General features: G+C 38.4%; 1 long non-coding RNA gene across 1 annotated transcript in view; it reads left to right on the forward strand.

Moving 5' to 3' along the window:
• LOC149436364 (uncharacterized) overlaps window positions 1-24,563 on the forward strand; it is a 283,376-nt gene extending 258,813 nt beyond the window's left edge. Inside the window, exons 2-3 of the long non-coding RNA XR_016308300.1 lie at window positions 22,796-22,927; window positions 24,381-24,563. This is a non-coding gene — a long non-coding RNA (uncharacterized LOC149436364). The remainder of the gene's footprint in view (window positions 1-22,795; window positions 22,928-24,380) is intronic.
• The last annotated feature ends 3,348 nt before the right edge of the window (window positions 24,564-27,911 follow it).

Consider the following 27,911-nt stretch of genomic DNA (forward strand, 5'->3'; position numbering starts at 1 on the left):
TTTGGGGCAAAATGGAGAACCGCACCTCTCCCTGTGGGCATGATTGTGACACCTCCCATGTAGAGCAAGGTGGAAAGATGACATAGGGAAGATAATGGATGATCAATAGAATCGTATATTAAAATCAGTATATTTAATATCTTTGTCAACGCCACAAAAACAGACGCATATTTGTATTATCCAAGGGGCATATTGTACATCAAATAAACTATTTTCAATTGGAAGACATTCAGATACATCATGCCCCAGGTGTAGAGACCCATCTGGAGGCCTTATTCATATGCTTTGGAGGTGCCCCAAACTACATAGATACTGGGAGGAGCTAGTGGATATAATTGGATCAGTATTTGAAATAACCCTTCGGCTGGAACCTAGACTATACATGCTGGGGCTTATGGAATAACAGGCAGTTCCCTCCGCAACACAGATGGTAGTGTGGAGATGTCTGTATCAAGCCAGAAAATGAATTACTCAGAAGTGGATAGCCTCTTTGCCACCCTCCCAAGTGGATTGGTTAAGAGTGGTTAACAATATGATATTAAGAGAAAAGTTTGCCTATGCATGAAGGGGATGTGTGGGGAAATTTGAAAATTTGAAAAGATATGGAAACCCTGGTTTAGATCCCCTGGATTGGTACCTGGAATTTCAAAATTTAGATAAAGTGTTCTGTATTATACTTTGCTATTAGTGTCTTAAAGGGTGGGTCAACAGAAAGAGAAAGAACGCTTTAAAAACAGTAGATGGGAACTCATGCACATACAGTAAGTCACTCAATGCAGTCTAAATAATGTATAGAAAATCATGAAGCAAGACACCTATGATGGATAGCACCAACTGGTTTCTATGGAGAAGTGAGCCTGATTTTGCACTCTCCAGCTTTGGTAAATAAACCCAAATGTCTCTTTGAGAGGCTGGTGGATGACTTTGCTCTTTGGTAATCACTGAGGAAAAAATAATACTTTTTAGTAAATTGCATTTTAACAATTTTGATAATATGCTATGTTTAAACATTTTGAGGTATGAAAGGATGTATGTACTAGACAATCAGCCAGTGTGTAAGTTTCAGTTTCTTGTTGGTATGGTGTATAAATGCTTGAAATGGAGGTTCGCAAATAATTTTTTGTGAAGAATATTTTGTGCCTATTCCCAGAACAGGAAAGGTTAAAGGTATTACTGTGTTTTGGGGGCTTGAAAAATCTATAGGATATGTCTCCGTACTTGTTCTTTTCTGGTGTACGGTCTCATTTGATCATAAATATACTGATATGTTGTATAGTTTTGTGACATTTAAGGGCAAGTTGAGGTTTGTTACTGTTAATTTGGATGAACGTTCTAAACAAATGGATTGAGGATACAGAGGATTGCATAGCTGAAAAGATGAAATAGCTGATTATGTAGAAATGAGGCTTGAGTTCCATCTACTGACTGGATGCAAGACTACATACTATGTAATATTTTAAATTTGCCTGAACAATAAAAAATATTTTCTTTTTCCCTTATCCTGACCATAATAAAGAAATACAAAAGTGTGTAAAAACAATATACAACAAAATAAACTTTTTCTTTCCAAAAACCAATGCAACTAGTATCCATGGTCACAAGGAGTATAGTTCCCAAAGGCTGTGCTGTGTGACCTTGTTTTTTCTTCTTGTATCACCAATCACATTAATATTATCAAAGCACATGTGAATCCAATTGGTGGCCATGGTAAAATTCCTTATACTCTTAATAAAAAACATTTTTCTGCATCAAGCATTCTGTATGTTCTGTTTCTGCATCATTAAAGTAAATGCTGTGTACTGGTGTGCTACAGCAATGCCAGGATGAAAAATGTAGGTACTGTGCAGGCAAGTTGTGCTATGTGTATGCATCTCAAGCCCTTATTTTCATGTTTTATTGGAGTGTACCTTTCACTAGGAAAAATTAATCTCCTATCAAAACAATACTTTCCCAGAAAACGCTATGCAAATCATTTATCAGACACAAAAAATCAATATCAATATATCAGCTTCTTTGATAACAACCACTTTTTTTTACTTTTAATTATTCACATACCTCATGACATATTTTCCACAACACCCTTAGCATTCTGCACTCCCAATAGCCACTAAGGAAATATATCCCCTTAGTGTGCATCATGTCTTTACAAATCCAAATAATTCCTTATAAAAGTAATGATTAAAGTGGAGGTCCAGTTGGAGTTAAAAAAATTAAAGTCAGCAGCTACAAAAACTGTAGCTGCTGATTTTCAAAAAATGGACAGTCACCTGTCCCTCGATCCCGTGGTGTCCTCACACCAGCCGGGTTGACTGGCCATCCTGTCTACTCAGCCCCAGCATCTTCAGTGTGGTCACCCGGCAGTGACAATTTGCAGCTCTACAGCCCGATGCCCACTGTGCATGCGCGAGTAGAGCTGCACTTTGTGAATGGTCCTGTAGTCTTCTGGGACCTGTCACGTGGGAGGGAGGGGGAGGACAACTTCTGCTTCCTATCGCCTAAGTGAAGTGGGAGTGGGTACCTGTTAAATTCAGGTACCGGCTCCCCAAAGGTGCCAATCCTTTACATGCAGCGGGGGACAAAGCTTTAAAGCACAAATTCCCCTTTTGGGTGGTGCTCTGCTTTAACATTGACATCATCACCGTTCTTCAAGACCCAGCAGATTCACCCACTACAGACTGCCTGCAGAAAAATACAGGAGGGCAGACAAAAGACAAATCACCTTGCACAAGGAGAGTGACCAGTATTTATTACCAGAGACTCATGCAGAGAACCAAAGTACAGGAGTTTTTTTATGCTGAATGTATATGGCGTGTATATGCATGCATATGGCATATATCTGATACAAACATACTGTACCAAGATATACCAAGGACATGTAGATTGAAGTAAGAATACACAATATTTGTGGCTGAATACAAGCCCCAATTTCAGCTTTCATTTTTGCAGTCCTGAAAAGAATTGCTGGACTTGGCACTTCATTTGTGGATCTTTGAGATCTGTTATTCCACCTTACCCAAGTGGATGGAGTTTTGTCTGGTTAGGGCATATATTAAGTTTTTCTAGTTCCCATTTAAATATTGGTCTCAATTTTATTAATGGTAATGATTCTGGAAGTATACTGCATTGATTGTGCTGCATCATTCATGTAGTCAATCCTATATCTAATTAATTTGTATTACTTTATATCACGTTTCCAGTTTTAATGTGTCTAATATAGTTAGAAACAATTGAGTACTGTCCGTGATACTTTTTTTATTTGCAGTAACATACAATTTTGAGGACAAGCTTTCGGGGAATGTCCCCTTCTTCAGGTCTAAGCAGTACTGAAACAAAGATTTAGCAGAATGTTAGAAGAGATATGGAGGATGGGAGAAAAAAAAAACCACAGAGATAAGACACAGCATAAGCAAAGTCAAGGGGAGGAAGACAACACTAGCAGAGGCAGTCATGCTTGAGCTGATAGTCATAAAACTGTTGGATAATGAGTGAGGAATCTCATGTCCAAATTCAGGCCCTTATCTCTTCAAATAAAATTATCATTCTTAGTTCACAAGTTTTTCTTTCCTGAATGGATTTGAAATTTCCTTTAAGAACTAAAATATTGAGGTCTCCCAAAGTGTGGTCTGGTTGTGCGAAATGGTGTCCCACAGGTGTGCAAAGGTCATCTTCTTTATGTTCCTTCATGGTATGTCTGTGCAAATTCATCCTTGTTTGCAACTTCTGTCCTGTTTCTGTCCTGTCCTCAAAATTGTATGTTAGTGCAAATAAAAAAAGTATCACGTCAGTACTCAATTGTTCCTGTCGCAAATGCATTAATACGGCTACAATCACCTCAAGTAATATGGTTAGACAAATTTGTTCACCTTTTAATACACAGGTTGATAATCAAGGATAGTTAAACATGTCTATTTTTTTGTTTAGTTGGACTGACATGCTTTCTTTTTTTTGCATATTAAGCCCATAGCTTTAGGGACTATGTGTATCAGAAATTTTCTCAAGTCTATTTGAAAAGAGTTTTAGTAAGCGATAAGCCTTGTCTGGGTTTGATTCATAGGCAGTTCGTCAAACCCATCTTAAATTCCAGACATTGCGAACCTTAATCTGAACTTCATAGAAGACAATGTATGCTTTAATCTTGAAAATCAATTCATGCTACTTTCCAGGCTAACTAACAAGAAATTGTCAAGCAAGGGGCATGGGGAACTGGGTATTGCCCTGGGGGACATGTACCAATGCAAAAAAAAGCTAAAATGTACCATTTAACAGAGAAAGGGTCCTACATTTTATGTGACTTCAAGGGTGACATTGGAAAAACACCAGAGCTTCCAATTACATGCTTGGGAGATGCCTTTAGGCTGTATTTGGTGTTATTTGTCTGTGATTTTCACAGACAGTCAGCAACAATGCATGCTGGCATGACATAATTTGCAGTGTTTTACTTTTATATTGTTGGATTGAATTTATTATAGCAGTAGCAACAGCAACCCAGTCTGATTCATTATTATAATTAGGAAAATAATGGTTGTGGATGTGTCTTCTGATTATGTTTTTTACTAGCCACAATAGGCATAAATTGACTAGTGGGAGTAGCAGCCAGCCACAACAGATCTAAAAGTTATAAAAAAGTGTACTTTTTGAAAAAATTAAGTTAAAAACTGTATTTGAAGGGGATCTTCACCAAGTAAACAAAAATGTAAAAGTCAGCAGTTACAAATACTGTAGCTGCTGATTCTTTAACCACTAGCCCACAGGGCACTTATACCCCCTTCCTGCCCAGGCCAATTTCCAGCTTTCAGCGCTGTCACATTTTGAATGACAATTGCGTGGTCAAACAATACTGTACCCATATGAAATTTTTATCATTTTTTTGTGACAGATAGAGCTTTATTTTGGTGGTATTTAATCACCTCTGGGTTTTTTATTTTTTCTTAAACAAACCAAAAACCACTGAAAATTTTGAAAAAAAAATGTTTTTTCTTAGTTTTTGTTATAAAATTTTGTAAATAAGTGATTTTTCTCCTTCACTGATGTGCGCTAATGAGGCTGCGCTGATGGGCACTGATAGGATGCACTGATGGACACTGATAGGTGGCACTGATGGGCACTGATGAGGAGGCACTGGTAGGTGGCACTGATGGGCATTGGCAGGCATCACTGATGGGCACTGAAAGACAGCACTGATAGGTGGCACTATCTGGCACTGATAGGCGGCACTGACTGGCACTGTTAGGCGGCACTGACTGGCACTGTTAGGCGGCACTGATAGGTGGCACTGATAGGTGGCACTGATTGGCATTGATAGGTGGCACTGACTGGCACTGATGGGTGACACTGAAAGGCAGCTCAGATGGGCACTGATATGTGGCATTGATGTGGACTGGTAGGCACTAATATGTGGCACTGATGTGGCACTGATGGGCACTGGCATGAGGCACTGATGAGCACTGACATAAGGCATTGATGGACACTGACAGGTGGCACTGCTGGGGCTACACTGATCATCAGGACACACTGACCATCAGTGCCCTGATGATCAGTGCACATGTCCCTTCTGTGGAAAGCCGATTACCGTCTCTCCTCTCCTCTCGAGCTGTCAGCGTGACAGCTCGAGAGGAGAGAAATGCTGATAACCGACATTTCCCTGTTTACATGTGATCAGCTGTGATTGGACACAGCTGATCACATGACCGAGCCGACATCTTCGGCTCTTTCCGTGATCGGTGATCCTCTGTGTCCTAGGGACACAGCGCACTGCCGATCGCCGCGCTGCGTGCTCCCTGAGCCGCACATGCGCAGTGAGAATGGGAGGACGCCATATGACATCCTCCCAGAACGAGAGAACCACCTTGCGCCCGTCATATTACTATATGGCGGGCGGGAGGTGGTTGAAAAACATACACTTACAGTGCCTGTCCCAAGATCTAGCAATATCCCCACCTAACCCGGTCCTTATCTATTGGCACCCCATACTAGGTTTTGACTTATGCTGTACCACAGAAGAGGGTACACCTTAGTGCCATTTCTTGCCCAGAAGACTATGCTTGCCATCCAACAACATGTACACTGGTAATGTTTTTGTTTCACTGGACTTCACTATCAGCGTCAGGGCCTATATGCCTACGAAACTCCAGTACAATATGGTAGTCCAGCAAGCATGGACAGAAAAAGTATATCAATTTGGACAAACATGACGGTGCTTGGGGCAAATGCAGACAGTGACCTCAGGTGGTCACTACTCAAAACCACTAGTCCTCTCTCAAGCTGCCCATAGTCTATGCACCATGTCAAACTATGCACCATGCAAAACATTGTCGCACTGGTTTGCAGTTGCAATGCCTGGGGGACAGGAGCCACACTGCTCCTAAACTGTGGATGCTCTTCAAGTACAGGCAGGCTGAGAGGTGGCAGACCTCATGCCAGCTTTATTTAACCACCTCAGTCCCAAGTCTATTTTGACACTTCTCTCGTACATGTAAAGATCAACATTTTTTGTTGGAAAATTACTTAGAATTCCCAAACATTTTTTTTAAGCAGAGGCCCTAGAGAATAAAATGGTGGGTGTTGCAAATTTTTATGTCAGTAAAACAAAGGTTTTTGAAACGCAATAAAAAAAAATACACTTTAGTTAATTGTAATGCACAAAAAAATATAATACCCAATTGTTTGGTAAAATATAAAAGATGATGTTACCTAAAATATCACGCTTTAAAATTGCACACGCTCGTGGAATGGTGACAAATGTTACTGAAAAATCTCCACAGGCAACGCTTTAAAAGTTTAAAGTTACACAGGAGGTCTGGTACTAGTATTATTGCTCTTACTCTGACATTCACGTCGATACCTGACGTGTGGTGCGATCACTGTTTGCGTATGTGTGCAAGACCGTTGTATGGTGGGATGGTGGCGCTTTATATTTTTTTTAAATTATTTATTTTCTTTGAATTTTTTTTTACATTGTAACTAATTTTTTTAATCACTTTTATTGCTATCACAAGGGATGAACAACATCCTCTGTGATAGCTGGAGCAATGACAGGTCCTCTTAACCACTTCCTGTCCAGACACTTTCACCCCCTTTCTCCAGGCCAATTTTCAGCTTTCAGCATTATCACACTTTGAATGACAATTGCACGGTCATGCAACACTGTACCTATATTAATTTTTTAGCATTTTTTTGAGACAGATAAAGCTTTGTTTTAGTGGTATTTTTTGCTATTTAAATGAAAAAGTCCAAAAATTTTGAAAAAAAGTGTTTTTCTTATAAAATTTTGCAAATAAATAATATTTCATCATAAATCTTGGCCAACATTTATTCCGTTATCTTTTTAGTAAAAAAAAAAATAACACAAATTAGTTTATAACCAAAAATTATAATTTAAAAAAAAAAATTTTTACATTTTTTTTAATTTTTTTATATTATTATTTATGTTTTTTTTTTTTATATATAATGTCACCCTAGCAGTACAGTGTCACCATGGTGACACTACTATTTGTGGGGTGTGATGAAGATTTTTTTTTTTACACTGATTGCTTTTACACCCATAAAGGCTGTAAAAGCAATCATTTCTCCTTCTCTCTGAACTACTGAGTGAACTGTGATTGGTCACAGCTTGTCACATGGTACAAGGCTATTGTGAATAGCCTTGTACCATGTGACCTCTGTGATCATTCACAGATTTCACACGTAGTAAGCAATGATGTCACAAGTGACATCTTGCTTACTACTCTGTATATGATCACTGATTGGCCAATCAGTGATCACATGATCGGGACCTCACACAGAGGTCCCGTCCAACGATCGGTGTTCCACTGTGTCCGGAGGACACAGCGGGCACCGGATCGCGGTGCTGTGCGCTCCGAGGGAGCGCGCACAACTAGAAGATGCGGGTGCCGTTTATGAACGGCAACCCGCCCCTAGAGTGACACCGTTCTGCCGTTCAAAAACAGTAGGCGGACGGCAAATGGTTAATGGAGAGATCTGGGGTCTATTAGACCCCAGATTTCTCCTCTCTCCTCTTCCAGGATCAATTTGATCCGATGCTTTCCCAAGCCAGGAATGGCCAGTAATAGCTTGTTTACATCCTAGGAAAACCAGAAATGACAAAATACTCATAGCTTCTGGTTTCTTATACCATAGAGATGATCAGGGGTATTCCTGTCCTTGATCATCTCTATGGTATGCTAGCAGAACCACCTGCTTCAGTCCTGGCCCAGGGGTGGGATGGGAGAGCCTGGGAAGGTGGTGGGAGGAAGGAACCCCTTTTGCCACCTGTGAAAGCAATCCAGCGGCTAATTAGCCACTAGAATAATTTTTGCATAAAAGTGCATTTCCGCCTGAAAAAAGATACTGGGGTGATGCCTGTAGCTGCAGGCATCACTTTGGTATAACCACTTCAACCTGGCTATGTATGGGTATGTTGTGCAGGCTGAAGTGGTTAATCTGGTGGCTGAATTCCACCAGAGCAGGTTTTTGGAAGGTGTTATCAGCACAGGAAAGGCCATGAGTTTAGCAATGTGCCAGGAAGCAGGTAAGATATTACTGTAGCTTCATACAATAGAACTCTTCAGCTAAAACAGGCATACCACATAAGTGATTATAAAGAAAAAAGGGGAGGCAGCAGTTATTCAAAATAAATCCTTATAAAGTGACTAAAAACTCCTATATTACCATAAAGTCTATATTAGCAATATGTTTACTTAAATCATCATTTAAATTTTACCACAGTGCCATGTAAATCACATTTTTCTAGCACAAAAAAGTGCACACAAAACCTTTTATTAAATGTGCTCATCAAGTGATCAGCACAAAGAATATTTAAAGTCCAGCAAAAAAAGATATAGTGAAGTCCACTCTGATGATGTATTCAATAAATCAAGTGCCAAACTAACTATTCACCAATTGCTACAAGTTTCCAAAATTATGGTGCATTTCCATTTTACTCCATGCTACTCCACACCTTCCCACTGTCAAAATGCAGTCCCCGGAACTTGCAACGCCTTAATTTAATAAGAAAGTCTTAAAAATGCTTTTGTTGCAGTGGTAGCTCCAGGTGGTCTCCTCTTCTCCTTTTTGCGCTGACTCCTCTGGTTATACAACTTCTTACACCAGTAAACAAAGCAAACACCAGAGAGACCTACAATAGTGTAATAATGTTTATTAGATAAAAGCACACAACAAAAAAAGCACACTTACAATAAAGGTGCCAGTTACAAAGGCACCTTGTAAATCACTGCTCTACACAACTCAGAACGCTTGTTACTTCCTAAATGTGGCTTTGCACTCCAACTGGTGGAAGTGACGTTACAGATGTGAAGCCCCAGCTCACTGGATTTGGTCATCATCAGGGTTAATTAGGAATAGTAGCTTGATAAAGAGCAATGTTATGCTTGAAACTGCGCAGTTGTGCTAATCTTTGTATGCAGATATATTTGAAGTAAAAAATACTTTTTGCTAATTGGAGATATCATTCTAATTTTTTCTTGGATGTTCTACGTTGGTATAATCATAGGAGCCCAGCATTAATGAGATTTTCAACAGACAGGATTGCAACGTAACAAGAGTAACCCACTCCAATTTTTGATTACTAATTGGGAATAGGCAGCCATATGGCTACAGTAAACCTTTACAAAGTATGTGACATAGGCATATTCAAATTTACATTTCTGCTTTACAACTCCATCCATAGTTTAAGTTTACGTTATTGAATATTATACAATCAAGTCCCAAGATATATTTTATACTTTGAACAGATTAGAGATTCACTGGGTAATAAGATAGCACATACAATCAGGAATGTAAACAATATTTTTTCAACATGGAACATCGGTACTATTTAGTAATACAACATTGGAAAAGTTAAAATACACCACTGAAACTAAAACTATTTATGTATTATTGGTTGCATTTAAATATTAGACATGCTCAAAAGTATATTTTGTGTAAAATACAGTAGAAAATAAATGCTTAAACAATTAGGGATACTGGGAAGAGCAAGATAAAATTCTTTTGTGATTCTCATGGGGGATAGCAGGATAGACCACACATATCAAGCTGATCCAGCCAGGTCTGGAATGACCAAGGTCATCCATTTAGTGCTTAATGATAAGTGGCTGGATTTAAAAGGGATTAACAATCACACATGGAAAATAGCTGGCATGTATATACAGCATACTTGGTATTGGATTTAATTAGACATGTATAAGTGATATATACTGTGTATATGCATATACATACAGTGCTCAGCCTAAATGAGTACACCCCTTTTGAAAAGTAAGATTTTAATAAATATCTCAATGAACAAGATAAAAGTAAGGTTAATAATATCACTTAGATTACAAAATCTTCAGTTTTACTCAAATTAGTTGATACAAAAATGAATACACCCCACAACAAAAACTACTACATCTAGTATTTTGTATGACCTCCATGATTTGTACGGACAGCACCAAGTCTTCTAGGCATGGAATGAACAAGTTGGCAACATATTGCAACATCTATCTTCTTCCATTCTTCAAGAACAACCTCTTTTAAAGCCTGGATGTTGGAAGAAGAGTGATGCTCATCTAGTCTCTTCAGAATTCCCCATAGGTGTTTGATTGGGTTCAGATCAGGAGACATACTTGGCCACTGAATCACTTTCACCCTGTTATTCTTCAGAAATGCAACAGTGGCCTTAGATGTGTGTTTTGGATCATTGTCATGTTGGAAACGTGCATGATGACCAAGGGCACGGAGTGATGGTAGCATCTTCTCTTTCAATATAGAGCAGTGCATCTATGAATTCATGATACCATCAATGAAATGCAGCTCCCCGATACCAGCAGCACTCATGCAGCCTCACAGAAGGACACTGCCACCACCATGTTTCACTGTCGGAACCATGCATTTTTCTTTGATCTCCTAACCTTTGCAACACCATACAGTTTTGAAGCCATCAGTTCCAAAAACATTTATCTTGGTCTCACCACTCCAGAGTACAGAGTCCCAGTAGTCTTCTTTTTCAGCATGAATCCCGGAAAATTCTAGGTGGGTTTTTTTTTGTTCATGGGCTTTAGGAGAGGCTTCCTTCATGGACGACACACATGCATGCCATTCCTCTGCAGTGTATGCTGTATTGTGTCATGGGAAACAATCACCCCAGAACTTTAGCTAAATGCAGTGAACTTGCATGGTGATTTTCTTCAACCCTTCTTAACAGAAGAAGTCTCTGTGAGATGGTTGCAGGTACATTTTTGTATTTCAATGTTCTTTATTAATTTTATATAAAACAGAGGCAAGAAAACACGCCCACGCAGGTGCTATCAATTGCACAGATAAAAAAATACAAAATAGAAAAAACAGTGCTCTAACGCCAACAGGGCAAAAGGTACACCCACGCAGGGGCTATCAATGGCACATAAGTTACAATAACATTAATGTAACTCTAACTGTAACAACTAAAGGCAGCTATCCACTGTCTCACCAAAAACAAACAGAGAATAGAAAGAAAGGAGTACAAAGAGAAAGGAAGGAAAAAAACAAAAAAAAAAGAGCAGGGGTCCAAGAACGCCAATACCGAACGCCATTACATCCCCAGACTAGCCAGGGGAGCGTGGAAAAGGCATATTTCAACCAAGGCTCCCATATTTTAAAAAAATTATGTTGGGAGTTGTTGCAGATACTCAACATCTGTTCGTTGAGCATCATAGTGGTCATACGATCCCGCACCCCCTGAAGAGGGACAAACTGATTCTTCCAGGCCTGAGCAATTGTTCTAGTGGCTGATAAAAACAAATAGGAAACCAACTTCTGCTGGTGAGCCAAGAGGCCCGGCATGGGGCAATGAAGCAAAGCATACCGAGCATCCCGACGTATGGAGAGATGGAACAAGGTGAAAAGAAGGCCAAACACACGAGACCAAAAACGAAACGCAGGTACATTTTTGTTAAATTTTTGTATCACTTCGGCTACAGTATTCTGACTGATAAGTAAAGCTTTGCTGATCTTCTTGTACCCCTCACCCTTCTTGTGTAAATAAATTTTCCCAGGACTTGTGACATTTCTCTTCCATGTGGTGCCATTGCTGACGGCATGAAATCGGAAGGGGATTTCTTTGTTAAGTAATGCCCTTTTATAATCAACTGTCTGATGGATACCTGTTTAATTAATAATTAGACTCAACTGTAGTTGAATTCTTGTTAATTAGGATTTTGTCTAAAATTTTGCTTTGTTCTTAAGACTTTCACTGGCGTGTATTCATTTTTGCAACATGGTCTTGAATAAATTTGTTAGGAAAAATACTTTCCTAGCAAATCTTGTTTTCAATCAATGGCCTGCATTTGTAGGAGTATTTTGTAGTATGGTGTCTCATAGAAAATGTTGCTTTGAAAAGAAAGTAAAGTTTTTTTGACAAATCTGTTGGGGTATACTAATTTATGCTGAGCAATACACACACACACACACACACACACATATATATACACACACACACACACACACACACACACACATTTCTAGATGTTTAAATGTGTAATTATAAAGCACCAGATTACCCAATGCTTTAAAAGCACATGGAACTGTTCCAGCTGTCTCTGTATCGCTGAAGGAGTCAACTTAATGTCTTTGTTGTAGTCACCCAGACACCCAGACAGCATTGTGGATTGAAAACAACATTATCAATCATTGTATATTTGTTTTTTTACACAACTTTACCATTTTATTGGCTATATACGTAGCACTCTCTAGTTTAGATAGATAGAATTTTTTTGAGTCAGAGGTTGTTAGAAGCCTGGGATAAGTCAGCCTGGGAGTGAGGTAGAGAGGTTACCACAGGACAGGCTCAGAGGCTGTATAGGTCAAGGCTTCTGGAGCCCTCCCACCCTACTAGAAACTTGAGGAACTTTCTAGATTAGGGGTAGAGGAGGGGAGGAGGCCTAGATTTGCATGTTTAACCACTTCCCGTCTGGCCCATGTACATAAACGGCCGGACGGGAGCAGGGCAGGAGCAGGTGGCCATTTATACACGGCCTCCACATTCACTGCCTGTGCGCGCTCCCTGGGAGCACAGTGGAACACCGATCACTGTATGGGACCTCTGTGTGAGGTCCCGATTCATGTGATCACTGCTTGGCCAATCAGTGATCACAGGAACAGTAGTAAACAAGATGTCACTTCCTGACATCATTGCTTACTACGTGTGAAATCTGTAAATGATCACAGAGGTCACATGGTACAAGGCTATTCACAACAGCCATGTGCCATGTGACAAGCTGTGACCAATTACAGCTCTCACAGTATTTCTCAATGGCTGAAAGAATGCAGCCACAGAGAATGGGAAATGATTGCTTTTACAACCTTTATGGGTGTAAAAGCAATCAGTGTAAAAAAAGAAAAAGAAAATCTTCATCCCCCCCCACAAGTAGTACAGTGTCACTATGGTGACACTGTGCTGCTAGGGTGACAGTATGTTGAAAAAAAACCCATAAATAATAATATGAAAAAACAAAATAAAAATGTAAAAAACATTATAATTTTTGGTTATAAACTAATTTGGGTTATTTTTGTTTTATTAAAATATAGATGAATACATTTTGGCCGAGATTTATGAAGAAAGATTATTTATTTGCAAAATTTTATAAGAAAAACGCTTTTTTTTCAAAATGTTTGGATTTTTCATTTATATAGCAAAAAATAAAAATCCCAGTGGTGAATAAATACCACCAAAATAAAGTTTTATCTGTCTCAAAAAAATGCCACAAAATTCATATGGGTACAGTGTTGCATGACCACGCAATTGTCATTCAAAGTGGGATAACACTGAAAGCTGAAAATTGGCCTGGACAGGAAGGAGGTGAAAGTGTCTGGACTTGAAGTGGTTAAGGGAACTTGGCCAATCCCCAGGCAGGAGGTTGGGCATGTTGGCTAAGAGTAAACCTTAAATGTGGCAGGGCCTGTGCAGCAGGGATGTTGTTGGAGTTGGGTGGAAGATGGACTGAAGGAAGGTGCTGGAGTTTGGAACCTGGGAGGGGGCCTTGGGGAGGGGGGCCTACCTACAGGCTGGTGCCTGTTTGCACAGTGTACAGCGTTTGCTGAGAAGTTGTCCTCAAGTTTTATAGTTCCTTGGGCACCCCATATATCCCTAGACCCAATCCAAGTTGTTAACCCCCTAATAAAGACAACAAAACCAAGCTCAAGGACTGTTTTACTGACTTTGAGAATGTGGAAAATGAGTGCTGCTTGGCTGTGCAGAGCTTAGGGAGACCCAGCAAAAATCCAGCAGGCCTCAAGGGGGTAGCACTGCATCCAGCATAATTATGGATAGATGCAGCTTATATAGTGCATGAGCAGTATTGAGTGGGCACTCATAGGTCTGCAAACAAGGAGTCATGTTTGCAATGAGAAAGGTGAGCAGTGTCCAACTGAAAACATCAGACTTTAGGAGGGCCAAATTAGGGCCAGTGAGGATAGAAAATGTCCTGGCCATAGCATCAGTGAGAATAAACATGTCCTCAGGGTTGTTGGTCAGTAGGAGTAGTGCCCCAACATTGGTATTAGTGGGAAGAATATTCATTGGTTTCATGGAAAGAAGTACTGCCCCATTGTTGGTCTCAGTGAGAGGAATAGGGCCAGACAAAGGGTAGCAAAGGGCCACATCTGGGCCTCGGGACCCCTGTTCTACAATATAAATATGACTCCAGACAGTGGCTGTATGTGCAGATCTCAGTATATTTTATATATATATATATATATATATATATATATATATAAAATAATAACCACTACAGCAGGGAGTGTGTGCCTGTATGGTTAGTTTATATATGCACACATGTATGAGTGTTATGTTTCTTCTAAAAGAGGCATGAAATTATATTACTTTAAACATTAATGTCATGTTTTTTTAAGCAGAGCTATACCATCAAATGAAATTTCCCACCTAAAATGAAACGCAAGTGTTCCTTCTATGTGCCTATAACACACCCGAGTCTCCATGATATTTAAAATGTCCAACCATGTTGATGAATACATAAATATTGACTGCAGCTGTAGAATTTAATAAAAGCTCAGGTTTGAACTAGCAAGCTAAATAAGTGTATTATTGGAAACTTGTGGTCAAACTTGAAACTTGAAGGAAATATTTTAGCACTATCACTGTATTAAATTGCAATCATTATTTAATTTATCTTCTCTGAAATGACTTTTGGGAAGTGCACCAAAAACCCCTATTTACCTAAGCCAGGAAATAAGTTGGTGATCAGCTAGGTGCATGAAGTAATTGAAAGCTGACAAGGGACAGTATAATGCCAGCATTGTAACAAGCCTTAAAGATATTGTTGGACGTAGAACTTAAACGAGTGTTGCAAACACTTTTCAATTTGTTTGAAAAAAATAGGAAGAAAAAAAGTAATAACATACAAATGAGTTGTTTCGCTGCTTTCTTTTTCTCCTATTAAATTGAGTAATATCAAGTCTGGCGTATCTATAGTTCAGGAACATAGCCCTCAATTACAAATCTGGAGCAAAGTCTAATATGTTCTGAGCTGGTTGGGCTCTAGTCTGTAAGCTTCTAGGTGACTTGTGTGCAATGTGTTTGTCACTTTGAACTTCAGAACAAAGAGCGGACTGTAAACTGACTTTATAAAAAGTATTATGGCATACCACAACTAAAATGTTACGGCCTTATTAAACTACATTAAAGTGGCATAAATTATTAGTAATAAAAAAGAAAAAGGATTACCATTCTGACATATTTAATACAGCCTGTATGCTTACTTCTCCTGCTGAATAAGATTGAGAGCCCTATAATGCAAGTACCGGTATATTAATAAGTCTTTTGTATGGTTTTTCACTCAAAAATATTTAAAATATTTTGTATTTGGGGTTTTAATTTTGCATCTACAACATAGAGCTCATCCTGTATTTTACATTTTTTTTCCTGGTAAGCAAGAAACAATCATTTATCAATCTTACTAGTAAAACCACAATAATATGTTTAAAACTTTAGGTTTACAAACTTATATAACATTCTAACATCTATGATATCATAATATAGTATGGGAACATATGTGATTGTTGTGCTAAGTATTATTATGTAATATCAGTAAGATATGTGTTTATTTTTGCTTTGAAAACTTGTTTTGTACTTGTATTTCAGCCATGAGTTCAATCCTTAATCCATACCTACTTTTTGGTGAAAACATTTTTCTCTTATATGTTTTGAAAGTATCTAATCTATATATCTTAGATTGTAAACTCTAACGAGCAGGGCACTCTGATTTCTACTGTACTAAATTGTATTGTAATCGTACTTTCTGCTCTTATGTTGTAAAGCACTGTATAATCTGCCTGCGCTATATAAATCCTGTATAATCATAATAATATGCAGAAATAATCATTTCAAGTAAAAAATCCATGTAGATAAAGTTATCTGTAGAATAAGAACATGATGGGTAAGTACAGTAAGCTTTGTGCAAACTGGGATTCTGATCCAACAAATTAGTTGCAATTATTGTTCAACTTAAAAAAAAAATGTAAATTAAAACAAGATCAGCTCATCTTCACACTAAATTAAATTCTTACCTAGTTTGGGGCACTTACTAGCATAAGTTTATTTGCAACATACAATACTTTTAGGAAAAGGCATATAAATATAACTGCATACCTAAGGCTGTGGTACGATATTTTGCAGTAAATACAGTGGAATAGGGTTTCAACCTGTGACAGGTTTTTCTGCCTGTCTGTGTACTCGATAAAGAGGGTTTTCTACACTTCTGGTGTGATCATAGAATGTTAGGGAAATGTACGGAATGGGGACAAAGATAACAGTAAAAAAGTGACAGACATATCAAGTGCTCCATATTTTTTTGTATGCAATATATAACAATTCCCCAGCATTTAACACTATCAGCTTGCAAAAGAAACCCACAAATTAAAATGTATTATTGTTTTTTATTAACAAAAAAAAAAAAATTACACTAAGCTAAATGAATGTTTACTTTGCTAAGTTAACATTCATCACTCTTTGGGGCTGACTTCCTAAAGGAATAAAGACTGCCCACTTTGTGCAGTGGAATATTTACTGAGCTTAGTGAGGAAAAGAAGCTGTAATCTTTTTGAATTGCCAAACCAGGGAATTTTAAAAAATGCTTTTTTTCTTAAAGGAAAAAAATTGCTAAACCAAGGAATTTTCAAAAATGCTTTTTTTCTTAAAGGATAAGTTCACCTTTTGGAACATGTTACATGTCCCACTCGTATTTAGGGTGTGACATGTAAAATGTTCCAGCAGAACACCACCCCCACTCCCCCCCCCCCTCCTTTGCAGGGTGCGGGAATCTTCTCCCAGCACCCAATGTCACAATTTGAAAATAACATGGCCATTTGGGGCTCCGCCCATATGCCACTTCATTCATTCACAGTTTCCTGCGAACAACTTGAACTACAAGTACTGTCAGTCTTTGCAGCTGGTGGCTTGCAGTTCTGAATGGACTGGGGGGTCGCTGATGAGTGGCTTTGTAGTTAATTCACAAGTTCTGTAGCTTGTAAACAGTCAGCTCAAATGCAGGTCCCGGCTGAAAACTGCAGGGCTTGTCTGCAGGCATCTCGCATTGCACCCATGATCCACTGATCATGGGTGCAATGCTTATTTGGCTGCTTAGGGAAAAAATATGTGCATTTATTATTTTTTCCCAAAAGGTGAACTTCTTTTACAAATGACTTGATGATTTGGGTGAACAGGATGTTACCGTATTAGTGAATATTTACTTTGCAAACTTAAAGTGGAGTTCCAGCTGAAAAGAAAAAAATAAAAGTAAGCAGCTTAAAACGGTCCAGCGGTGTCCTCACCATGGCTGGTTTCACCGTCCGCCTTCTCTCCCGGCATCTTCAGTGTGGGCACCCAGCTGTGACAGCTCCTGGCTTCACAGCCGTGTGCCCACTGTGCATGCGTGAAAAGCGCTGTGCTTTATGAATGACCCCATAGTCTTCTAGGACCTGTCACATGTCCCAGAAGACTATGGGGAGAGAGTGGGGAGGACAACTTCCCCTTCCAATTGCCTAGGCGATTGCAGCGGACGTGGGAGTGGGTACCTGTCAAATTCAGGTACCCGCTCCCCAAAGGTGCCAATCCTTAATGGGGAGTGGGGGACAAAGGCTTAAAGTGGAACTTCCCCTATTGGGTGGAGCCCTGCTTTATCAGTGTCTACCCCTTTAGTAAATCAACTCTCTTTAGTAAATCAGCTGTATAGTTTATGACTTGACACAACCAATCATGATAATCCAACATCTCTTGTGGTCAATCTTTAACCATCAAACTACTCCTTTAATTTTTAAGGAATCCTATATGGGGATATTACAGTCATTTAATCCCTTTACCAATGTATGCAAAATACATATGAGGAAGCTGCAATCAAACACTAAATTCATTAAAAAGCAAGTACTAGTCTTAAGCTTCAAAACTGAATTCAGGGATAGAATCATTGCAATAGGCAATCTCAGAATTCCTTTATTTTTAAATAAAGGAACTTTAAAATTCCTTAACAAACCCAGTAAACTGGGTAAATTTGAATTTTATTTCTCCTTTAATTCTTGGTTTTGAGAGAAAGTAGAACTCCCTTTATTAAATCACTCCCTCGTATTCAAACTACTAAATCTGAATCAAACTACATACGTGTTACAAATTGGTTTATACATTCTGTAAATACAGAAAAGCCTTTGTTTCTTTTTTTTTTTTGGGTAGGACAATTATAAGACATTTGGATCTGTGTTACAGATTAGTACTTACAAATCCCCTATGTAATGACAGGATTTTTAATTTGTGAGACATAGCACCCTCTTCAGTTCTGTAAACAGAGGAAAGTTTTAATTAGGCCAGATTAATACTTGCAATAACTTGAGTGTGTGTGCATGTGGGAGGGGGTGTCTGCTAAGTACACCTGTGCTCAGTGTACTTCCAGAATGTCAGCGGCACACTTCCAACATCTGCTTCTTTCATTGAACTGAGCTGCAAATTGAAATTCTTTTGCAATGTTTTCAGGCTTGGTTAAAGCAAGGAGACTGTCAGAAATCCTCTTTAAACTTGCTCTTATCCAAACAGGAAACTGACCTGTGACCCCTAGGACGTAACAGTACACCAGTGGAAATTTCATTATCCCTGTTTCAGCTGTACTAAGTGAAAATTAATTGTGTAATTATCTGGATGAGCGCATGTGTAAAATTTTACAATGTGCCAGTAAGATTAAGTAATGTGTTAGTTGCATGGTTTAGTACCGAAAGAAGGCTGTTTCATAAAGTGCAGAATAAAAATCGAAGAACCAAAATAAACAGATAAAAAAGTAAGAAAAAAAGTGTGTCAAGACAAACACTGAACATGTTAAAGTGAAATGTTCCCTTATAATACAACATTACTCAATTCCTATAGCTGCCAAATTAACACATGCTATAAATGACATTTGGGGAAAAAGAGTCTGGCATTGCACACTAGCTTTAAAATGATGTTCTACAATTAAAACATATCATGGCAGGTTAATAGCTAACTTCTTCTTGGACTTACATGCCACACCTTTTCATTGATAAAATCCTATTTCACCTGCTTTCCAAGATGGAAAGAAAAAATGTTGTGCAATAAAATGTGGAAGTAATTTAATGTAGGGAAGCAGCATTGTACTTAAACCTAAAAGCATTCTCTGAGAAGTGGCAGTGAGCCGGGATGGCATTTAAAGCATAAACGTGTTTTCACTCTATGCGCCTGATACTTAAAGAAGTGTTAGAGAATGGTATCACCTGCACCAAGTGTGATCACCTTTCTCTCTGAACTGCAATAAAAGTACAAAACATACCGCCAACATAGTGTCCACAGAAGAATTAATGGGTCTAATGGTTAGCAGTAATTTCCATTTCAAAGTTTTTGGCTTGTTTGCATAGCTCATTCTTTAAGGGAAGGCAGAGTAGGCATGCATTTTGTATCCTGATACTACTGGGAAGATCATTGTGCTATTTTCATAATGTTGTTTAATGAATGGTTTATTTAACATATTTGTTACAAACATAATGTTATGTTATACAAAGAATTTGTATGTTTGAATACTGATGAAGTATAATGTACTTGTTAAATACTTAATATTTGAAAAATCTGATTATGTCAAAGCACCTGGTTTTGATAACAAATTGTGTTTTAAAAGTTTTCAAAAGTATTTGGATTTATTTACTATTGTCAAACTGTATAATAAAATCCTTGACTTTGTTATATGCTTTTAATTTTTTTTATGACAAATGATAAAACATCTAATGTGTAGTATCAAAGATTAAGCTTCAGAAAACTCAACAAACCAAAACAAATTAATCTTACGGCTTTGTACAAATTTACTTTAATGATTATGGTTAGGACTGAAAATAAAAAATATGAAATATTGCATATGAATCTTTAGCTTATTTTTAGCCAGTAGCTGGAACTCTCTGCTCCTTTTTCACATCTTTAAATTGTATCTTTTCACAATTTGTTGTTTATATAGATCATTAGTTTAAACTGCAATTAACACGTAAAACTACATAAATAATTACAGCAATTCATCACTTTTGTGATGGTTCAGCATAAGGATCTGGTAAGACAAAGGCAACTCATAGGAGCATATTTATGAAGTAGTGAATGTGACAATCACCATACACTCACTACACTCACAAGTGAATGAATTACTGCAATTTAAAACACATGTTCCAAGATTTTTCAACTGCACTGAATGTTTGGTGAATGTCATATTCAGTGCTTTATAAATATACCATAAAGTGTTCTATAGTGTATTAAATATTGAAAAAAATGACAAAATTAATAAAGAAAAATAATAGCCTAAAAACATGAAAAGAAAACTTAAATAATTATTTATCTTCTGACCCAAACCATTATAGTTTCCATTTAATGTGAAAACAAAATATTAAATCATATTTCCTTCAGATACCTTCATTTATACCTACACTTTAACCCATATGACTATTTCTAACACACAATTATAAAGTCCTTTATTTATCTTTATTTAGAAGATGTGTTTTTTTGTAGCTTTTTAATTTTACTGTGCATTTGATCATCACTTTAAAATTGTTATTTTCTGGGGGGTTTTATTGTTTGGTTGTTTGTTTCTTGGCAACGCAAGCATGCAGTCTTGCATGTATGCAGATAGGAAGTGGCTAGAAGTAGCTGCAGGATAGCAGCAGTGCTGAGTTGCAAAAGTGAATTATTTTTTAACCACTTCAATACCGGGCGCTTTTATCCCCTTTCTGCCAGTTTTCAGGTTTCAGCGATCTCACATTTTGAATGACAATTGCACGGTCATGCAGCACTGTACCAAACTAAAATGTTATCATTTTGTTCACACAACTAGAGCTTTCTTTTGGTGGTATTTAATTACCACTGGGGTTTTTATTTTTTGCTAAATTAACAAAAAAGACCAAAAATTTGGAAAAAAAACACATTTTTCTTTGTTTCTGTTATAAAAGTTTGCAAATAAATAATTGATCTTCATAAATTTAGGCCAATATGTATTCTACTACATTTCTTTGGTGAAAATAATCCAAATCAGTATTTATTATTTAGTCTGTAAGAAGGTTATAGAGTTCACAAACTATGGGATATATCTGAAAATTCACCAATACTGAAGTACTGACAGTCAATCTAATTTCTTGAGGCCCAAAAATGTCACAACAGTACAGATATCCCCCAAATGACCCCTTTTTGCAAAGTAGACAGTCTGACGTACTTCATAAAAGGTATGGCGAGTTTTTTTAAGTTGTAATTTTTTTGTCATACCTTTTCGGAAAATGAAGAAATGGAAAAAATTATTTTCACAATTTTTTTACATACTGTCACCAGTGCAGTACAGCATCAGCATATAACTGGTGTGGCAATGGTCATGGACACTGACTGGTGACAGTACGAAAAAAAAAATTATAATTTTTTTTTTAATTTTTAAATTTTATTTTTATTATTTTTTTATTAATTTTTTTCTCTTTTTTTAAGATTTTTTTTTCATATTGCACTATGACCAAAGTAGTATAATGTTGCCATAGTAACATTGTAATACTTTGGGAAAATGATTAGTATTTTTTTTTTTTTTACACAATTTGATTGATTATAGCAAATAATTTCTTTTCAATTCATTCAGGTTTTTTTTGTTGTGAATAGCTATGATTGGCCATGGCTAATCACATGACACAGATGGGTAGTGATTGGCCCAGCCTATGCATGTGATCACTGTGACCATTCACAGCTAGACACACTTGTATACAATGGATGGCATGAAAGGAAGCCATCCATTGTATACAACTGTCATGTGACCTGCTGTGATTGGTCACAGCAGGTCACAGGGTACTGGCAACAGGGTCGGTACACAGATCTGTTATCAGTCGTGTTCGAGATACACGGCCAAAGACAGATCTCGCCACAGCGCGGTACTGAGAGCATGCGCAAAGCGCAATCCGGGAAGGACGTCATATGATGCCCTCCCGGAGGGATGAAGTTTTTGCCTGGCTGTCATTTGACCATAGGCCGGGCAGCAAGTGGTTAAAAAAGCAATCTTTAATGCACACGCTCCTTCATTTCTCTGTGTTGTTATGTGCAGTGACATACTGTATATGCTTCAACTCAGTTTGGCACTCATTTTGATGCTTTTCTATTGGTTTTAATGAAAAATGCATCTTGTCAAAATATAAAAATGTGGTTCCAGTCTCACATCCCCTATCTTACATTAGAAAATGGCCACTGGAATCAACATCGTCATGTTTTATTTCTTTTCAGTTTGTTCTAAAATAAACTAAACCTTTTTAATTAATTTAACAGAACAATGAAAGTTAATATGGATCTAAATGCTGAGAGGCGAAAGGCAGAAGCATCTGAGTCATGGAACAACTAAGCAAGAGCAACAAGAATTGGAGCGGCCATTGGAGCTACTAAAGCAGTATGAGGGAAGATGTGAGTGGAATTGGGATCACCAGGCTGCTAGGATGCAAGTGCGACATGTGTTTAGTGTAGGGCTGCATTAAGAGTACTGTGTAGGGAGATGCTGTGATAGACTGCTGGACACTGTGAGTACTGAAGACACTGTGAGTACTGAAGACACTGTGAGTACTGAGGGCACTCTGAGTACTAAGGAATACTGAGAGCATTTAGAGAAGTTTAGAGCAAACAAATAGTGCTCAGAATAAAACAAATAAATACAATTAGAAAAAAAATGTGTTATCCCTATTATTTTAGTGGGTAACATGTGCTATAAAAGTGGTGATGTGACCTGGTGCATATCCTGCTCCAAGTATACGTTCCTTGAACAACCATTGCAAGATGTAAGTTGTTTGGAAGCTCAGATTGCGGATCTAAAGAATCAGCTGGCAACATTGCAAAGCATCAACAACCTGGAAAGAGGTGTGGACCTTACCCATCAGGTGCTGCATAGGATAAGTTTAGAGGAGGGTGGTGATATGGAGGTGCAGGTGCCAGAAATGGGTAGTTGGATTACAGTTAGAAGACAGTGTAGAGGGAAAAGTGTTAGAGATGCTAGTCCTGAGTGGATATATACCAATAAATATGCCTGATGTTGGGGATATTAGCTCAGAAGTGGCATTGCAGGAGCAGAGTGCCTCCCTTAGCTGCTAAGGGAACAACTACTCCAGAAAGGATTGGGGCAGGTATACAAGCAAAGATAGACAGATGCTGGTGGGAGGGGACTGAGTTATTAGAAGGACTGATAGGGCAATCTGTCACATTGACCGTGATCACCAAATGGTATGTTGTTTACCGGGTACTCATGGGTCCCAGTCACCCAGGGCTAGAATGCAATGCACACCAAGCGCAACAATTCCACCAGGGCATACCGTATAGGCATACTATATGGATAGCCTTTCTTTCCCTTTCCTTTTCCTGTCCCCTTGCGATTGCACCCTCCCCTTCCTTCCCTCCTCCCCCTTCCCTCCCTTCCCCCTCCTTGTTTCCTTTTTTCTTTACCTTTCTCTCCCAGTGTTGAGTTTTTTTCCCCCTATTTATGTCTTTCCTCTTTCTTTTCCTTTCTCTTTTTCTGTATAGAAGAGTATTATATAGTATATATTATATAAGTATTGGACTTTTAGGTGTGGAGTGCTTTTGGATTTGGTTTCTCCCCATGGGCCTGGCAGACTGTATCACCAGCCACTTTTCTATAATTGTTTTTAAAGGGTTTTAAAGTTTTTGATAATCAGTGTCATTTTATACAAATGTACTACTATGGAAAACATTTTTTTTTCTTTTTCAATTTTTTTTATTTCCCATCCTCTTCTATATCCAAAATGGGTATGATAAAGATGAATTGCCTTTTTACTTTGTGATATGTGATATGTACTTTTAAGACTCTGTATAAAACTTTCTAATGACAATTTATTCATGTATATTGTTACAGCACTCTTATATTTAGATCCGAGGCCCTGATGAAGCATGGTTTCCCACGAAACACATCGACCTTTTACAAGATGATCTCATGGCCACATGAACAGTTACTTTGGATGGCTAACATGCATATATGGTTTTAAGTCTTTTTAACTATCATGTTTGTCATATACTAAGTAAAGTGTTAATGTGTTAATATTTTATATCTTTACTGTTTGTTCGCATTATACTTTTGGAGGTATACACAAAGTCCCATTTTTTCTATTCCTGTTTATACAGTATAATGACAAAGTTACTGGAGGATGCAGGATTTAGACTGCACCCAAACGGGGAGGGTTAAGCTCTGTTAGAGGAGACATTGGCCAGAAGGTTGGTGGAACTTTGAAGTTAGGATGTGGGGGGGGGGTGTCCATGAGAGGTATACCGTGTAACTTGTTGACAAGAGTTAAAGTGCACCAATGTGGGCAAAGTTGGGGGGAAGGGTGCCTCAAACCAAATGATAGTGAAACTAAAGTATATAAAATCAATGCTTGTAGGTTAGATAAATCTTTATATAAATTAAGAGCAAGGAAAGATAAAATAATATGTGTTTGTACAAAATTAAAAGTCATGTACACAAATGCTAGAAATCTGGTTAATAAAATAGAAGAACTAGAACTTCTGATACATGAGGAGGATTTTGACTTTGTGGGAATATCAGAAACTGGGTTTGACAGCTGGCATGACTGGAATGTGGTCGTCCAAGGATACTGTCTGTATCAGACAGACAGGCCAGGTAGAAGAGGGGAATGGTTGTGGCTTTATGTCAATTGTGATTTGAATATGAGTAATGACATTTTTAATGGGGTTAGTGACAAGGTGGAGTATTTGTGGCTGGAGTATCAAAAGGACAAAACAAATGGCCCGCTAACCCTAAGCATGAGGAAGAGACCCATCTCCATTCACAGTTAGAGATGACGGGGAGGCAATGTTATAATAATGGGGAACTTCAACTATCCTGATATTGATTGACCAGATGGATTTGTACACTGAACAAAGGCTCATCATTTCTTGAACATAATGCAGGATATTTCATTGGACAAATGGTGGAAGTCCTAACTATAAATACTGCTCTCCTGGACCTTCTAATATCAAACAACACAGAGTTGATTGCAGATGTGGAAGTAAGGAATAACTTTGGAAACCATGATTATAAAGTAATTATGATTGCTATAAATTATAGGAAAAGTAGATATGAGGATTGGACAAGAACACTAAATTCCAAAAGAGCCAACTTTACTAAACTGTGCTCCATACTACATGATACTGAATGAGATCAAATTCTTGCATCAAAGAACACTGAGTAAAAGTGGAAGTGCTTCAAGGACATATTAAACAATGGCATTCATCAGTGCATTCTGATGGCAACAAATATATAAGAATAATAGTTAAACCTTGGTGGCCAAATATTATGATAAGAAAGCATATTAATGAGAAAAAACTATCCTTTAAAAAATATAAGCCTGAAGGGTCACCATCGACATTTCAAAAGCTACTAATACATGTAAAAGTTTGATCAGGGAAGCTAAAATAGATTATGAGAGACAAATTGTGAAGGAGAGTAATAAAAATCCCGATTTTGTTTTCGAATATATTAATAGTAAAGAAAAAAAGGTGAGGGTGGAACATATTGGCTCCATAAAAGTTGATCAGGGGAAGTTGATAACAAGTGACAGGGAGAAGGCAAATGTACTAAATGCATTCCCATCAGTATATACGGAAAAAAAGGAGGTGTATAATAAACAAGACTGTAACTGGAAAAGCCTAATGTGGCTAAATCACCAGGTCCAGATGACTTACAACCCAGAGTTATCAAAGAACCTAGCCATGTTATAACCAGATCATTATTCCTAATTTTTAAGAACAGTTTACTCACTGGAATGGTACCAGCTGATTGTCGACACGGTACCCATATGTTGTTCACCCATTGTAATGGCAATAAAGATTAACGCAAAAACAATTTAAAAAGTGTAAAAAAAATTAAGTTAACCAGTTCCAGACCGTGCTATAGCCGAAAGATGGCTACAGCGCGGTCGGCTAGTTCTGGGTGGGAGTCCATGGATGTCCTCTCATAACTGTGCCTCAAGCATGCCCCCTGGGGCGCAGTCTGTGATTGCTGTGTCCTTCGGACACAGCTGATTACATGGCTACAAAACGGGCCGATCACAGCTACTTTTACCATGTGACCAGCTGTGTCCAATCACAGCTGATCACCGGGAAAACAAGAAATTCCAGTTATTGGCAGTCCTCTCCTCATGCTAACAGAGTGTGAGGTGAGGAGAGCCGGTAAGCGGCATTTCGCAGGGGGACATCTATACTGATCATCAGGGCACTGATCATCAGTGTCCTGGTGATCAGTGTAGCCCCATCAGTGCAGCCAATAGTGCCCATCAGTGCCCATCTGTGCTGGCAATCATTGCTGGCAATCAGTGCCCATCAGTTAATCAGTGCCACCTATCAGTGCTGTCCATCAGTGCTGCCCATGCTTTTCACCTAACAGTGCCCATCACTGCCACCTATCAATATCCATCAGTGCTGCCTATCAATGCCCATCAGTGCTGCCTAACAGTACCCATTGGTGCCGCCTATCAATGCCCATTAGTGCCATCTAACAGTGTCCATCAGTGCCTCCTATCAGTGCCACCTAACAGTGCCAATCAGTGACAGTGACACCCATCAGTGCTGCCTAACAGTGCTCATCAATGCTGCCTATCAGTGCAGCCTCCTCAGTGCCCATCAGTGACTCCTCGTCAGTGTCCATCAGTGCAGCCTATCAGTGCCCATCAGTGAAGGAGAAAGATTACTTATTTACAAAACTTTATAACAGAAACTGAAAAAACAAATTTGGGTCTTTTTTAGTTTGTTTAGCAAAAATAAAACCCCCCAGTGGTGATCAAAACACCACCAAAAGAAAGCCGTATTTTTCTAAAAAAAATATAAAAATTTAGTTTGGGTACAGTGTTGCATGACCGTGCAATTGTCATTCAAAATATGAGAGCACTGAAAGCTGAAAATTGGTCTGGGCAGGAAGGGGGTAAAAGTGCCCGGCAGGCAAGTGGTTAAATACATTTAAAAAAAAATTAAAGCACTCCCACCCACTGCATGCTCACGCGCAAGAGCAAACGTGCATGTAAATCCCACACGCATATGTACACAGTAATTGAACCACACATCTGAGGCAGGGGCAGACTGACAACTCATGGGGCCCCCGGGCAATAGGGGATCATGGGGCCCCTGTTTCCTTGCCCAAACTCAAAAAAGCCTATGAAAAAGGTACCATGGGCATCTCATGGGGCCCCCTACTGACCCTAGGCCCTGCAAATGGTCAGTCCACCCCTGATCTGAGGTATTGCCTCGAATGTCAGAGTGAGAGCAATAATTCTGGTAACCTGTAAAGGCTTTTAAAGTGCCACCTATGGATACTTTTGGGTGCTGTAGTTTGTTGCCATTTAACAGGTGTACATAATTTTACATTTTGACATGTCTGGTATCTATTTATTTGATG

This window comes from Staurois parvus, unplaced genomic scaffold (assembly GCF_062004578.1).
Source record: "Staurois parvus isolate SC_StPar_1 unplaced genomic scaffold, SC_StPar_1.0 ptg001370l, whole genome shotgun sequence".
In the NCBI taxonomy this organism is placed as follows: domain Eukaryota; kingdom Metazoa; phylum Chordata; class Amphibia; order Anura; family Ranidae; genus Staurois; species Staurois parvus.